Source organism: Miscanthus floridulus, chromosome 19 (assembly GCF_019320115.1).
Source record: "Miscanthus floridulus cultivar M001 chromosome 19, ASM1932011v1, whole genome shotgun sequence".
Classification (NCBI taxonomy): Eukaryota; Viridiplantae; Streptophyta; class Magnoliopsida; order Poales; family Poaceae; genus Miscanthus; species Miscanthus floridulus.
In genome coordinates, this window is record NC_089598.1 from 20,586,250 (window position 1) to 20,599,644 (window position 13,395).

General features: G+C 44.9%; 1 long non-coding RNA gene across 3 annotated transcripts; it reads right to left on the reverse strand.

Moving 5' to 3' along the window:
• Positions 1 to 408: 408 nt before the first annotated feature.
• Positions 409 to 11,073, reverse strand: LOC136529632 (uncharacterized). 3 transcript variants are annotated; one of them, XR_010777380.1, is made up of 5 exons: positions 9,424 to 11,073; positions 8,965 to 9,049; positions 6,219 to 6,357; positions 2,897 to 3,049; positions 1,614 to 1,825 (listed from the first exon to the last, which is right to left on the reverse strand). It is a non-coding gene; the product is annotated as an uncharacterized lncRNA (long non-coding RNA). The 3 variants fall into 3 exon arrangements; XR_010777381.1 differs by lacking the exons at positions 1,614 to 1,825; positions 8,965 to 9,049 and adding an exon at positions 409 to 542; XR_010777379.1 differs by lacking the exon at positions 8,965 to 9,049.
• Positions 11,074 to 13,395: the final 2,322 nt, after the last annotated feature.

A 13,395-nucleotide genomic window follows, 5' to 3' on the forward strand; every position in this document is an offset into this window, starting at 1 on the left:
CAGCGTAAGTTAGTGTACCTGCAGAAAATTGATTAGATAAAACCATTACCGCTATCCTAGATAGACCATATTGCTAGGGCTTATACTTATCTACATAATTTTATCGCATTGCACTTTTCACAAAGCTTTTGTTGGTCAAATTTTAGGTTTTGAAAAGAGTTATGAAACTCGTAACTCATTATTGTCTTTGATACCACCTATGGCAGAACCGCCCAAAATAGCACGCTTCTGGAGGCGCTCGTCTTCCACTAGACACTAAGCAACCCGAAAGTAAGCTACATCAGACAGTTCCATCGAGCACACCCCAAGGGAGAACTCAAACAATCCACGTTTTTCATCCAGGATCCAATAATGAGAATGAGTTTACAATACTTAGTCCATTTCATACAACAAGAGTTCTCAGAAATACATTATTACAATACCAAGTTCAGAGTGCGGAATTTAACAGCGGAATTGAAATAAACATCTAACGATAAGATATAGGGATCCGTCTGTGCCCACCAAAAGAATCCTCCACACAATAGACATTCCTCAAGCTGCACCTGCAACATGGGAGAATAAACATTGAGTACACAGTGGACTCGCAAGACTTACCCGACTAGTGGAAATAATTTCCCGACTTCAAAGGATATGATAAGCTTTATGGTTTGCTGGGTTTCCTTTTTGCGAAAAGCATTACTAGTAGTGAATCCTTATGTATGTGTTTTATTAGCAGTCATGATTAGTTCATTAGCTATCCATTCTATGTAAGCACCTATTTCAACTTTCAAGCAAGAGTTGAGCAATTAGATCCATTTCACCATCTTTCATCTTCCAGTTATTACTACGGTGCTAGACCATAGCCAAGTCGTATCGTATCACACAATAATTCTTGAACCAATGTATCTCAGCTGGGTACCCCAAAACACATGCCCCCGCTTGTACCCTAGGCACAAGCAAGACCAACCCACCACTCTCCCATCAAGGGGTCTAGGTCTCTGTCCAAACTTAGACTCCAAGCCCCCACTCCGGAGTCCCAGACTCAGTATGGTGCTTCGACCTCCACCATCCCCACCTCCAATCAGTCGGTCAGGAAAGAACCAGAACCCACGACAAGGGAGCAATGAGCCTTCCCACTCCCATAAGCAAGTATGTGCTCAGGATAATAAGTCTGTGACCTAACTACCATCCATAGCAACGGATGGTCCTTAACCGATACGGACAGGGAAAATAGTGTAACTAAGCTATGCCCCATTGGCCATGGGACACAACCTATTACACCCACCAATACTCGTACCATATCCCTATCCAGTCTCCATTTCCTTTCACTATTTTATCATGAGAGTAATAATAATAATCACCTATTGTGAGTAACAGCAGGTTACTCACGCTACTGATAGCCTAAGCATAGCAGCTGTAACAGAACTGACCAAATCATAAGAACGTAAGTACAAAAACAATCACCGAAGTGATCAAATTCCTGTACTTAAGCTCCCATAATCCCGGTAGTCCGGAAATCATGAAGGATTTCAACCAACTCTCGACATACAAACCAAGACCGTAGTGATTCAACACAACACATCATTCGTTACAACATTTCACAAGTAGTATTCGGATTACATCCATCAGAGTTCGAATAAAAATATTACAAACCAAGTTCAAATTTGTGGAAGCAACATAGTTTAGTACATAACTTCATAGTTTCAAATACATTGCAAGATCTAAGTCATGTCCCACAAAAGCATCATCAGGTATGAGAACTAGGAGAGACCGCGCCCAATGGTCTAGTTTGCATCCCCAGCTGGGAGAAGGCAGTACTTGTAGCAACCAAAGTAGAACTGGTCATCTGCAACAGGTGGGAGATAAACCCTGAGTACGAGAAGGTACTCAGCTAGACTTACCCGTCAAAACTAGAAATAAAAGACACCAAGGGTCATGCAAGGCTTATAAGGTGGGCTAGCTTGACACAGTTGCATAAAAGAGCTTATGATTATAGTAACCAATTTAAACTTAGCATCAAGCTTATCATCATTTACCTGTCCACTAGATTAGCACCTGTACTAGAGCACTCACTTATTAGGAGCAAACAATATTAACCATAGCAGGTATAATAAGGCTGTCATCATCATATCATCATTTCCAAACCATTATGTTATTTAGTGTATCTACTTTGGAGATAAGCCCGTCAAGTTCTCACTAACCGGGAGAGACGGCGACTCGAATCGAATTACAACTCAGCTGAGGGGGTATTCCTAACTCTCACCCTAGCATACTTAGCAAGGGTAGCCGTGGGTCACCTTTGGAACAACTCAGGAACCAAATTCGCGGGTTCGATCAGTGCCAGCACTCTCAGGGATTACCCTTCTGCCAGGACGATCAGGACTTTTAAATCACCTGCCCTTGGACTCACGCCTATGGCTCCCTTCTGAGGCGCACTTTATACTTATTGACTCTCGGCCTGAGGTGAGCTACTCGGCTTCGCGGTCGGTCTTCAGACACGGCCAACTAAGAGAGAGGCATGCGTTCAACATGAACAGGAAAGGCTCCAAGATTCAGTCCTTAAGCGACACAGATGGAGTCACTGCAAACCGGCAAGCCTCCGTCTGGTCTTCATTTCAAATTAAGACTGGTTCTTTTCCACGATAGCAAATATAGCCAACCGTGCCACATGTATCTTCCTATATCTCGCAGGTGACAGGAAATCACCTGACTTATACCATGTTTAAGCAGGGCTAAGCACTACACGAGCCTGAGCTACATAGGATTCAGGGTATCAATATCTAGACAAGGATTGGATAACCAATGCAGCAAGTGTTTGCATCCAACACCTAAACTTAATGCAACAATATATATATGTAACAATAATATTGTAACTGCATTTTGAAAATTAGGAGGCTTAATATGCTCCGGGGCTTGCCTTTCACAAATTTGCATGGACGGTGATCCGAGCACTCAACGGCGACCTCATCTGGCACTTCTCCTGAAGGCTGCACCTCCTGAACCTCCGGTGTTGGCTGCTGCTGCTCGCTCGGTTCCTCGAATTCCAGCAGTGTCACTCCCTCCGGTACATCTATTGCATGCCGATGCACAAGATAAATATCATGGATGCATAAGGAATGACATGATGCTCATGATGAATGAATCACAGTAAATGTTTAACGAAAACATCACTGGACACTCGTTTACCGATTTAGAATAGCCCTATTCAAATCACTTTAAAACATGTATCTCACTTAACTTGAAGAACGAGATCTACTTACCTAACTTGCATAACCTAAGATAAAGGTGCTCATCTTCAGTTAAAGGCCTAACACCTAGGAACATTACCACAAACTTAGAAATAGTAAAGGCATACTTAAATCAAAGTTAAGGTTTTACATGCAACGAGTAGTTCCTTAATTCAATCATAACCAGAGTTCTATAAATTCAAATGACTTGCAAGAGGACATTTTGGAAAGCCTATGAAATTCTCTACAAATCATTTGTAAACATCAAAGCATGATTCTTCCGTTAACCAAATCGAATTCCAGTAAACCTAGAATCTGTCCAGAAATGACAGGGTTACTAAATTAATTATTTAGTGATGATGCAAAAGCATAACTGGACCAAACCAAGTTTACCAACTTGTTGCACATATCAAAGGAACATCAGAAAGTATAGTGCCAACTTCTAAATAAATTATTTAATGCCCTTTTCTAATTTATTTAGTTAATTAAGTGATTAAAGCAATATATAGTAAAACTATTTAGAAAAATCTACAAAAATTACAGTAGATATCTCATGCTTCATATAGACTACCATAAAAATTTCAAAGCCATTGGGCAAGCAGAACTTGCTGTATCCAAAATAACAGGTGGCATGTCTATTTCAAGCATAATTAGGAAACCCTAATGAAAAGTGTCAAGAAATAGATTTCACATTTTTCCTAGCATCATTCTAGCATAAGAATAGCACTCACCAAATTTTACCTTTACTGGATCTATAGAAAAATTATGAAAATTCACACAAGATCCATCCATGCAAACAAGAGAATTTTATAACTCCTACATATAGTGTCCAAAATATATGAAAATTTAACTACAAGCTACTCATGACATGAGCAGTACACCATAAAAATTTCATGCCATTTGGAGCTACATAGAAAAAGATATAATTACCCCTATTTCCTTCATGATTTAAAAGAGATAATTAGCAACTCCCTTTTTCATAACAGAACATGTCATAAATTATATTTTTAATAAAAACTAGACATTATCATGAACTCAACAAAATTGGAACCACATCATTTGAAGCTACCAACTAGGAGATACATATTTTTGAATCTATACACAAATCTGTGAAAAGAATAAAACCAAAACAATGTTGAAACCCTAATTCTACTGTTGGGCCGGCCCGAACAGACCCGACGGCCCACGACGCATGCGCAAGCATAGCCCAGCCACGACATGGCCCAGGCTGGCTCCCGCCTTGGCTCAGCGACTGACGATGGGGCCCCGCACGTCAGCGAGAGAGACAGGGGAGGAAGAACGGACGGCGGCGTAGCTCGTCGCCGGTGGCAGCTCCGGCGAGACTAACGGTGCTACGGTGTTCACCTCATCAATGCGCATCTAATAGTGCCATCGATTGAAGCTATTGTCGCAGCTAAAGGGGGTGGCGACGATCATGGCGGCGCACGGCCACGGCATGGCCGGCTCCGGCGAGACGACGGCGCCACGGCCCTAGTGGCCTACTCTACGAGCTTCAGTGTCACACACAGCACCTAGCGCAAGGGAGATAAGGGATGGGAAGGTCGCGGTGGCAGGTGGCCGCGTGGAGCGCCAACTCCGGCAAGGTCCCGCCATGGCGGCGGTGGAAGAAATGGCGATTACGCCCTTACCAAACCCCAATCGACCCGGCTGAATGGTGGAGGTGGTAGAGGAGATCACTGCAAAGCTGTTGATGAACTGGGCAACACGTTTTTGCAGTGGCGAGCACGCAAGGCAATGGCGACAGTCGGTTGGAACAGGAAGAGTTGCAGCGGCTCGGCGCTGCGCGCGGTGGAGGCGAAAGAGAGGCAATGGAGCAGGCGAGTGCATCGGGCAGGCGCTGGCTTTCATCTGGAGCTCGGACGCGCGACGTGGAGACTTTGGCCGAGCATGCGTGCCATGCGGAGATCAGCTCCTGCGCCGGTTGGCCACGGCGAGCTCTGTCCGTTTTCTAAAATTTCCGATTCAGTGTTCAATGACGACGACTGACAGCGCGAATTCGACGTGTCAACACGGCTAAACCATTGATCCATTGCAAAAACTGTGTACATGAAAAATGTAGGCCTACCATCCATCTACAACTTCTTTTCAAAGACCATCATCTAATTCGCCATGGATCAGAAGTTACATCAAGCCAAAGTTGGCTTGATCCAACTGAAAATCCAGTTAGGACTTAGAATTATTTTTCAGTGTTGAAACCACCATCAAGAATGACTTGTGGGCCATGTTTGAGGCTGTTCCACACATTTTCATGAGTTGAAACAACTTTTGTTCCTTGATAAATTAGCTACAACTTTGGTAAAGAGTGCATAGCCATGCAAGATCTCTAAGTTGGACTTTTGAATTAGTCAAACAATGTCACTCTAAGGGTCATTCAAAGTCAAACCTCCACTTGAGGGCATTTTTGTCATTTTGATCCACATGAACAATGTCCCAACAATTACCCTAAGTGTAGTTAAGGTGTATTAGACCATAATCAACCACTTTACCCAAGTGCTATACCAATTTCTAATGATCACATGTGATGAAGCACAAAACAACCAATTCACTCAAATGTTGCAATTTCATGTTTCACATGTTTCATGACCTTGTTGTTATTTTATACTTGTCATATTACTACCATGTTGCCATGTTTCAAGGTATAAGAAACTCATGTTGCATTCACATGTTTCACTACTACCATTCATAAGCAATCAAGTATGAAACAACAGAATTTGCGAATGTTGCATATGTATGTTTCAGTGACAATGGCATGATGACATGGATGATGCATATGTTTATGAAATGAAATGCACTTTTGTGGAAGCCAAACACCTAGGGTGTTACAGCAGCTTCTCGACCTATGCTAGTAGGACTCATAGCTAGGTTTATCTATGCATGTAGTTTCAATATAAATCCTGTAACGTAAATGCACATCACATATATATATATATATATATATATATGTATATATCTAGAGATTATTTAAAATAAGGGTTATGCACTGAGGCTTGCCTTGGGTAGGCGAATTGTCAGCTATGTCAGTCATCGGTGGCTGTGGGGCTTCCTCCTATACGAGAACCTCCTCCTTGTACTCCTCGATCATCTTCTCGTACTCCTGCTCTTCGGCAGTCATGAACTCCACCAACTCGTTCTGTACATGCATGCAATGATGATGCAACACTTAATATTTTGGCAACAACAACTCTTAAGATAAGAATACACATGCTAAGCTACTAAGCTAGCTCTAATGGCTTAGATACTAAGCTAATCATTATCTCTACCAAATAGATTTCAAGCTCATCCTACAAGTGCTTTACTTTTATAAACCAATATCATGCCATTATTCCTTTAGCCTTAATGGGTATTTAGCTACCATATTAAGTAGTCTATTCTAGGGCTACAAAATTACAGTTGGGACCTAATAATACAATGAAGCTACTATAAAAATTTCAGGGTGAAAGCTATCACAGATTTGCCACAACAATTCCTACAAATATTATCATAATAATTTTAAATGCTTTCAATTGATTTAATATATCTCAGCATCATCACAGATAGGCATAAGGTAATCACACCAACAGATAGATCACATTTTTAGGAACCTAACAAAATTAGTTTCATGATTTTTGGACATTCGTACGAATTTATATTAAATATACAAATCTAACTTAGAATTGAAATAGAAAAGCTTTACTAATTCGGCTAGAAAAACAAAAGGACCAAAACGGCCCAGCGCGGCCCAACTCAGGCTTGGCCCGCGCGCGATGACGGCCCACGTGGGGAGCCCGCAAGCGCGCTGATGTTTTTGTAGAGAAGCCCTTGTCTTTTGGACAAACAACCCGCGGTCCACGCTACTATTCCTAAAGACAACATTTATGCACAAAGGCCCCTGCACTCTCTCCTCTTTACAACGGCATGGTCCCTGTCCTCCCCCGCGTGCTCCGACGTGGCGAGCGGTGGTAGTGGCGATAGCGTCGACCACCCGGGACCCATGCTAACCTAGATAAGAGGCCGAATCTCACCAAGGGGTCGATGCGAGGCGATGGGCGGCGGTTGCACGAGCCGGGACACCGTAGAAGGACCTCTCCACGACGGCGGGCACCCTACGACAATGGCGAAGGTGTTTTGGTGAACCGTAGCAACAACAAGGCAGTAGGGATAGCGGGTAAGGAACGACAACTCAACAGTGACCTAACCGAGGTGCTGGCTCGGCGGGAGATGACCTGAGCGAGGCTAGCCACGTGCGCGCTGCGAGGTGAATGGTGGACTGCAAAGGCACTGCCATGTCAGCGGTGAGGAGGTGGTACTAGAGCTATGACTAGGATGCGCACGATGAAGAGGGGTTCTAGGCGGGGCTAGTGGTGCGGTCAATTCGACGCAAGATGGCGAGGTTGGAGCTGGCCATGGTGAGGTGGATTGGGCCTTAATGGCATGGCGGCAGGAGCAAAGCTCCAAAATTGGAGCTCGGCCTGGCCGTAATCAAGGTGGGGTGGGGGCGGTCGGCAAGAGGACGTAAATGTGGAGACGCGGGCATGAGAAATTAATGAGGTGCTCACTCTGTGGCTCACCGTGACCGCGACTCGACGACGGTGGAAAGTAGAGGGAGAAAGAGAGAAACAGGGCGTGGCAGGTGGGCTCGGTTCGTCCTCGCCTTGGCAGGACGCGAGCGGTTGTGGTCGAGGGACCTACGTCCAAGCATGAGGGGACGAGCATGAGCGTCCACGATCGGCCATGGCCTACGCGCTGCAGCGCCATTAATAGCTTGACGACGGCGTGCACGACCACATGCGGATGGTACCCAATCGGGCCAGGGAGGGGTCAGCGCGATGCAGCGAGCAGACACGAGTGCAGGAGTGACACAACGGTAGTGGCAGCATCGCGATGTGAGGCAGCAGTGGGTGGACGCGACGACAACGATAGCACAGCCACGGCGACGGCAATGGCGGCAGTGTGAGGCTAGGCAGCAGGGCGCGGGGCCAGCGGCTCGTTGCGGCCGGCCTCGGCCAAGCCCAGGCGGCCCGATTGACCCAGCGTGGTGGCGTAGGGTGACCGCACGAGACACGACCATTTGCGCGGCATGGGGAGGCCGCGCGGTGACCGCGCACATGGCACCAACCAACCCGAGACAGGTGACGCACATGAATTTTAAAGCGCCCAACACGACTAAACCATTGCTCCTAAACCTAAACCGGCTTCACTACACTCAAGATGGCATATGTAACTACTAAATCGAATCATAGCACTACACCACTCCTCAACCCAATCTCTTCAAATAAATTGCTAAACATAGCAGCGTCTAGCTGTCCACAAGCTTAGAAATTTTGTAAGTGTTTGAGCTAATCTTAATTTCAGATTACATTTCTAAGCTACTGAAAATATTACTTAGCAATATTTTTTTTTCAATACCAAGTATTTCATTGTTATCTACAAAGTTTGTACTTCAAACTTTATTTAAGTATCGCACACATGTTCTATAGTATTTTTGCTTAATAAAAATTAGTTTTAAACCCTACTTGTTAACTGTATGAATCGTGGAGCAACTTTCGTTTTGCGTTTTTATTGATTGTCTTGAGTTACAAAAATTGATCTACACACTTTATCACATGTATTAACACATAAACATGATGCTCATGACATGCTTGTTTTTTTAAATGATTTAGGGTGTAACACCGAGGGTGTTACATTGATTTCAGCAAACAACTTAAATAACCGAGGTCTTCCAATGAAAATTCTGTAATTAACAAGTAGTTGTATTTACCTTACTTTGATCTGGACTACTTTCTATAGGTTCTTTAAAATCCCAGAGGCTCATAGTATTAGTTGCATCTCCTCCAATGGTCCCACTAAAACATTGGACAAATTAGACTCTAACATTATAACAAACTAGGAGGATCATGATTGGTTAGCAAAAGCTTATATAGGTTCTCAAGTTTTCAGTTCATGGGCAGCATGATGTTAACTAATCCGAGCAAGCAGGAACACTTATGTGTACTGCAGCAAAATAGCTTCAGCAAAATTTCTTGCACACAAGGACATTGTAACTGAAAATTCATAAAACTCATGGGTTGCTTCATTTAAACTGCTACTACTGCATTAATTTGTACTTGTTTTTAAATTTTAAGGGATCACAAGTTCTCAATCGAAACACATTGGTAGCACATTTTTAAATGACAGGAAGGGTATAGGAGCAGAAATCATGAGACAGGTGCAATCATACTTGATTTCAAATTTGAAGCTCGCTTCCATTCACCACAGGGGCAACACCTAAAGAGTTAATAACTCTCCTGCTAAAATAATAGATTAGTTTTGAACATTCAAAGTGAAAGACAAATGCTAAAAATTCATATTGCATATTGAAATTAAACTCCCACAAAAGTGATAGCAGCAGAAGCAACATACCATACTAGACCATTGAAAAATGGTTAAAGAGACTACAATCAGCCTTTTAGTACATGTCATATTAGAACTTTTTATTGCTTCATTTTAGTTCTGCATAAAGTTGATGGCTGAACTAGTAGGCTCTGATAAAGACAGATGTATATGTTTGCAAGAAAAATCAGTGCATCATATAAATACTTTGAACTTGCTTTGATAACAAATCGGCTCCATGACAGCTCCATCCTCCAGTCAAAAGTAGCAGTCATGGGGTTGGATCCGTAGAACTTTCTACCAAACAATGCCCTAACCAATCCCGATATTAACACAACATGTCAAGATCCCATAAAAAAATTAGCACACTGCTGTAATTTAGTACGTGGAATTTTCTACTAATACTGTGAGAAACCTAGAAGAAGTTCTAGCACACTGCTGTAATTTAGTACGTGGAATTTTCTACTAATACTGTGAGAAACCTAGAAGAAGTTCTAGTCTCTAACAACACAAATTAAGGGTCCTGGTTTACTTGCAGCCAGAGCATGGCACCTGATACACAGTACGTCAGTACTGCTCTTTAGAATAGAACAATCATAAGGCTCAGAGGTTAGCAACTAAAGAGCAATAGATGATGCATCCCACCTTATTGCTTTTGGCATCTGTATTAATTCTTCTTGATCAAATTCCTAGGTTCATTATATTTTCTAATAAACAAAGGATGCATCAGTAATGAAATTGTTGAACTGCAAGTCATGACTGACTTAATAATTAGGACTTAGGAGCTCAAGTGTAGACTAAAAGACAAATCATGGCAGCATTCAAGGCATCAAAGTATGGCTGTCGTCTAAAAAGAACTCCTCTACATCCCTGCTAAATATCTGAACAGATTGCTAATAGAATACAGTAGAATAAAAGTACTAGCCTCCCAGCATTTTCTAATGAATCAACGTGGAACATATGGGAAGCAGAGAAACCGACCAACAAAATCCGGTGTGGAATAGAGAGGGAAAGCAGAGGAACCGACGAACGAAACCCGGTGAACCAAGGGGCGCGAAATCCACCGCACAACGTCCTTGACCTGCGCGCGAGAGTCGCCGCCCCTGGCTCTCCCTGTGCGCGAGATTTGCCGCCACTGCCTCCTCGCTCCTCGCACGAGATGCCGCACCGCTGTCTCCTCGCCCTGTGCCACCGCGCCCTTAGCCCACCCCCTCCTCAGCCGGCGCGCCAGATTAGCGTGCGGCGCGGCTGTGGGGGCTGGCAGGTGGCGCACGACGCGCGGTGTACCTGCGCTATCACGCCTGCAGCGCACCGCTGCCGTCTGACCGCCAAATCCGAAGATGGTGACGTTGTCACGTGGGGCCTGCAGCGGTGTAGCACGAGGGCGCAGCCACGGGTGCTAGCACGCGAGGACACCGGCAGACCTCCGTTCCCTAGCCCTGCAACACGCGCCGCCGGGAGAGAGCGGAGAATGGAGAACTGCAGAAAAGAGAGGCGGTGGCTGAGGTGAGACCCTGAAAGGTGAATGGTTTTTAGGGTTGCGGTGCCGCGGCCCGCAGGGTTCACTATTTGATTATCACTACTTGGTTTGGGCTCTAGCGCGCGCGGGCTAAAATTGTGACCGGGCAATTTCAAACTCACACAATTTTTCAAACGCACATATATACTCTAAAATGTAAAGTAATTCAATTAGTCGACAGAGACACATTTAAATTCTAAAAAAGTTACTTTAGTGCCAAAAAATAAATTTAAATTATTTGGTGATAAAACATAGCAAATTAAGATTTTATTAAACTGTCAGGTAAAAAACATAAAGCTGACTACTAATCACCTCTTAGAAGACGAGTGAGACTTGACTTATGAAATAAGCAACTCGTTGTCTCAATTTAGGTTTCCATGTATCTATTTGTTGTTTCAATATCTTTAGCACTCATGGCCATTGTTAAGATCATTCATGTTAGTGTGCTATGTTATATATCATTTGATATTTTTGTTGTTGCTTCTGTGTTCGCTTAAACAAATGTTGCTGAATTGTTTTTTCAAGTCCAGCTATGAGAAATAATATGTTAGTTATATCTCAAGCTTGTTGCTGTCGTCTGGTGTGTCACAATATTCATATGTGCTTGGTTATGCTAATAGCTAACCAGAGGTATCGTGTTGAGTTGCGTTGTGTGTGTTGTGCAACATGTGTCTCTTGGCCTGTGAATGTACATGTGTTATGTGCTCCAAGATGCAAAAGGGTCTCTAGCCGAGTGGTTAGGATGTTCGAGTAGCACTCCTCGGTCCTAGGTTGGACTCCCCGTGGGAGCGAATTTCAAGTTGAGGTTAAAAAAAACCCTCGTCCACCACATAAACCAAAAGCACAGGTCTAAGGCCCCACCCAATTCTCACTTGCGCAACGGATTCCGCCGTGTAAGGGTGGGGCGGGGGTTCTTGGTTTTCTTGGCCTGGTGAGATGGTCTTCTTCTTATTGGTAATGCTGTGGGATAGTCATTCCCTTGTAGGAGGAGTTTTTTAGTTATGTGCTGACGAGTTTTTTTAGTTACGTGCTCTAAGATGGCCGACGACAATGGTGAAGGTCAAGTGCATAGTCCATACGTGATGGACCTAGAGCGGTGAAGGGCGAACGAAAAGGCTTGGACTGAGAGGCCATAGGGCGGAGAACAGACCGTGTGCAGCTCACATTGGGCACTGGAAGAGGACTGAGAGGCCATAGGGTGGAGAACGGACCGTGTGCGGTTCACATTAGGCACTGGAAGAGCAAGAGTACATGGATGATGAAGAAGGCGTTGACCAAGTCAAGGAGGAGGACGATAGTGTCATAACACTTGGCGGAGGCTGGACATGCATCTATAGATGGGTGATGAGGATGGCATTTTGAGACTCCTATTCACCCTCTCTGGTCGCCGGATTTGTTCCTTTAAAATCATTTAAATTGTAGAAAAAGGCAAATCGATTAAAAAAAGATACTCGAGTGTCAAAAAATTAATTTGTCTAGAATTAAAATTTTAAAATAAGATTATTATTATAAATCTCCTACAACTAAAAAGAACAAAGCGTGGACATTTTTTGGTGCGACATTTGTTTTGGTTCATCTGTCTGCCCACGACCGTGCGATACCTCGCTCGCTTCGTCGTTCTGCCTTCGCCCGTGCGAAAAAAAAATTCTGCCTCATCGCTCGCGTAAGTCACGCCTCCAATCGCTCTCTCCTCCTTGCGAGATCCCTCTCCACCGTGCAGTCGTGCCCCTTGCCGTGCGCATCGGCCACCGCATCGGTGCGAGCGGACGGCCTGGACCAGGCGCAACAGACGACGTGGCTGAGGCGGAGAAGGTCGTTGGGGTCCGCCGGTTTCTTAGGCGCTTGCCGGGGCGTGGTGCAGCCAGGCCGGATCCGGTTGGCACTTGGTCGGAGACGGCGTAGCTGAGGAGGAGAAGGTCGGCCAGGAAGGGAAGAAGGCTGGCGGCGACGGCATTCCTTGCTGTGGTGCGGCGACTGGTCAGCACTTGCTCGAAAGCTACCTTCAGCCATGGCTCAGAACGCTCTCCGTATCCATTGGTGTAGCTGAACTCGACCTTGCGCTCCCCGCGCAGTGGGCAGGCCCGATGGCTCGACGAGCCCGCTATGTCTGAGCTGCGCCTCCGCTGCGTTTGGTGGGGTTGCGGGTAGGCACGGACGCAGAGGTGTTGCTGCTGGGAAGACGGATACATACAGATGCATCTGCGGCTGCCGATGGCGGATAAGGAGCCGTCGGAAGTCGCGAGCGGCCGCGGCCACCGTCGGTGATCACGGAGGAGCAGCCGGGGGTCGCGCGCGGCCACG